The following is a 3,447-nucleotide window of genomic DNA, read 5'->3' on the forward strand; positions in this document are numbered from 1 at the left end:
GTGATATGTCCTCAACAGTTGACATTTTGGGTCCTTCATAAGAAAGACCACTTCGCAAATTAATCATATTAATCGTCTCGTGAGGATTCTTCTCAGATAGAGACGGTAAATGACCCGGCTTCCTTGTAGATTGGCTAGCAGCCAGTTGAGCTACTTGGGTCTCGAGTGACTTTATTATTGCTTCTTTTTGTTGGTCACTCATCTGCAACTTCTTAGTCAATGATTGGATCATCAACTTCAACTCAGCTAACTCACTAACTCCACTAGAAGAAGCTCTTTGATGCGGCGGTGGAAAGGATGGAGGTTTTTGAAAGCCTTGCTGAGCTTTGTGATGAGAAACATAAGCTTGTTGCTGCTGCGGAGGAGGGGTAGGATTGAGCACATTCTGACTAGTCCATCTCAAGTTGGTATGGACTCCACTCCAATTATTATAATAGGAACCTCCTCCTTGCCTATATTGCTGAAAGGCAAGGACTTGCTCCTTCCCTGTTAGACAGTCAACAGCAGTGTGACCGTCATTACTCTCACAAGTAACGGCTTCCTGTCTAGTCAACAAGTGAACCGTTTATTGATCACCAACAGCTTGCAACTCTAGCTTATCAAAACGGCCATTCATGGCTTCCAGCTAATCCAGAACTACACTCTCTGCAGAAGAGACAATACAAATACCTCCTCTCGGGTTCCCATACTCAGCACAATGGGTAGCCATTTCTTCTATGATACCCCATCCTTTATCATCGTCATTGTTCTTCTGAACTCGCCCATTAGATGAGGCGTCCAATAAAGCACGGTGGTCATCATACAACCCATTGTAGAACTGGTTGCATAAAAACCACTGATCAAAACTATGATGAGGAGGAGACCTCACCAACCTTTTGAAACGACACCAAGCTTCATACAAGTTCTCATCAGGTGTCTGCTTAAAGCTTGTAATTTTCCCTCTCAGCTAATTAGTTCTTTGTGGAGGAAAATACTTTTTTTAAAAAGCAAGGGCCAGGCTCTCCCAGTCAGTAATACTGGCTGCAGCACAATCAAGATCAGTGAGCCACTCACGGGCTCCGTCGGTCAAAGAGAAAGGAAACAGGACTTCCTTAATCTTATCCTGGGTCACTACCTTAGTGGCGGAAATGGTAGAGCAATAGTCAGTAAAGACCTCCATATGCTTACGCGGATCGTCACCCGCCACACCACAAAACAGATTCCGTTCGACCAAATTAATATAGGACGGTCGAATGTCAAAAGTACTACCATCCTTGGTCGCAAGACTGAAACCTTTATGGATCGAGGCAGTTGTGGGCTCTGAGTGACTCGCAATATTAGGCATCTTCACTGGCTTTATAGCAGAAATAGAGTTGTCTTCTTCACAAGACGGATCTTCTGCAAAAAGAAAATGTTGTAGCTCGGGTTCAAAAGTACTCAAGACTTCCTTTTGAATCTTCCTCTGCAGTCTTAGTCTATGCCAAAAAGATCTCTCTGGCTCAGGATCAGCAGGAACTAATTCTGACCTGTTTGACCTGGGCATACACAACACTGAAGGAAATAAGCTAAATGAGAACTGTCTCAAGGAATAAAAATTCCCTGAGACCAAAAGAAATAAACGAAACAAAAACAGACAGACAGGCTATTGCCTCCCCGGCAACGGCGCCAAAATTTGATACGGTCGTTATGTACCAAAAATAAATACCTAAATATAACTAACAGAAGCTAGTGATAAGTAGGGTCGATCTCCACAGGGAGGCAAGGTATCTATCTATAAGTCCGTCTATCTAAGTCACAAATGGGGGGTTTTGAATTTGGTTTCTAAAACTACTAAAGATTAAAGGGCAAGAGAAATAAAGCAAGAGCAATAAAGCAAGAAAATAGTAGATAGGTGATCAGATAAAAGAAGTATGTCAGGATTTCGGTTCACCATGGCAGTTTATCGACTCAGTCATAAATAGCCTAGACAATCTATTGTGAGAAGGGCAAGGGAAAGCTCCTTCCGGTCCGCTATCCACCTTATATTTCCACTAACTTAACTTCCATCCTCATTAGGGTAGTCTACTGTTCATATCAGGTCTGTTTATTCCAATCTTCTGATCCAGGAACAAAGTTAACCAAATTAATGTTATTTAGAAGCGTGCACTCAACTAAATATGTTACAGTTATATTTATATGGTCACAGATTCTCATAGGTAAATCATCTAGTCTATTTACTACATCGTCTCAACACTACCATGGATCCCCTAATCCTAACATAAGGAGATTAGCTGCTCATGTTTTTGAGATTAGTGATAATAACAATAATCATGACGATGCTAATGGAAGACATAGTAGAGAAATTGAGATTAAGCATAAACAAACAAATGCAAGGATAATAATAAGAGAACGAAAAATAAGGACAAGCAAAGTATTAGATAAAGATTAAGAGGGAAGAAAGATTACAATCCAAAGAATCTGACGTAAAGAACAATCCACAGTAATTAAGAGCAAAGGTACGTGATTAAGAGCAGTTTAGAAGTGATTAAGAGTAGCTAAGAGATTAAGCAGTGATTAAGAAGTAGAGAAGTCTGTTTAGACCTAATTACGACTTCCTTATATAGGGAAGTGTAATTTTACAAAAATAAACCTAAACACGAATCAGTCAACCCGTGTAACATAGCAAACCACTTGATTGAGTCCTTTCAGACCACTCGATCGAGGACTTCTCCGGCAAATCTGTTCGATCGAACAAAAAGTCCTCTCGATCGAACTCTTTCAGTTTAGCACATTTTGATCGAGCATATAAATCACTCGATCGACCTTCAGCTTCTGCCAAAACACTCAATCGGACTCCAGAACATCTCGGTCGAGCACTTTCCACTAAGATCAGCCTTGACTTCGTCTTCACAGCATCATAAAACCTTTCTTCACGCATTCCGAGGTACGACTCTCGCTCTAAATTTCCGTATTCTTACAATGCATGCTAAATCGGACGAATAAGATGCGATTCTACTACTTTTGGGATCCATTTCTGCAATTAAGACGAAATAAACCAAAGTAGCCAATTCGGGGTATTTTGGAATACAAAGCGATATAAATAGCATAGAAATACGTGCAATAAAAGGCTAAAAAGTCTATATAAATTGCACGTGTCAGATATTATGATAGGTGGAGGTTATGCTTGTAGTAGTATGTATTTTATGTGTATGGTTATGGAGTAAGGTTGTAGGTAAGTATGGTTATGATATTGTTGACAGTTTTAGGTGGTGACGTGAGTGTGAGTAAACTTCGAGGACGAAGTTCATTTTAAGGGTGGTTGAATGAACAACTCGCTTGGTAGATGGTGGTGATTTTGGATTTTCTAGTGAGCGGTATGGAAGTAAGACAAAGTTGGCGGCGCTTGCGTTTTTGGTATTCGATAGAGTTATGGAGTTAGGTGGGCTACTCTATGGTTGATGCTATGTTGTGAGCTGCGTTTTTAGGTAG

The 3,447-nt window shown here is 40.6% G+C and overlaps 1 non-coding gene across 1 annotated transcript; it reads left to right on the forward strand.

Moving 5' to 3' along the window:
• Window positions 1–842: 842 nt before the first annotated feature.
• LOC141636786 (small nucleolar RNA R71) lies at window positions 843–948 on the forward strand. Its single transcript, XR_012541372.1, has one exon. It is a non-coding gene; the product is annotated as a small nucleolar RNA R71 (small nucleolar RNA).
• Window positions 949–3,447: the final 2,499 nt, after the last annotated feature.

The sequence above is a fragment of the Silene latifolia genome, chromosome Y (genome assembly GCF_048544455.1).
Source record: "Silene latifolia isolate original U9 population chromosome Y, ASM4854445v1, whole genome shotgun sequence".
Taxonomy (NCBI): Eukaryota; Viridiplantae; Streptophyta; class Magnoliopsida; order Caryophyllales; family Caryophyllaceae; genus Silene; species Silene latifolia.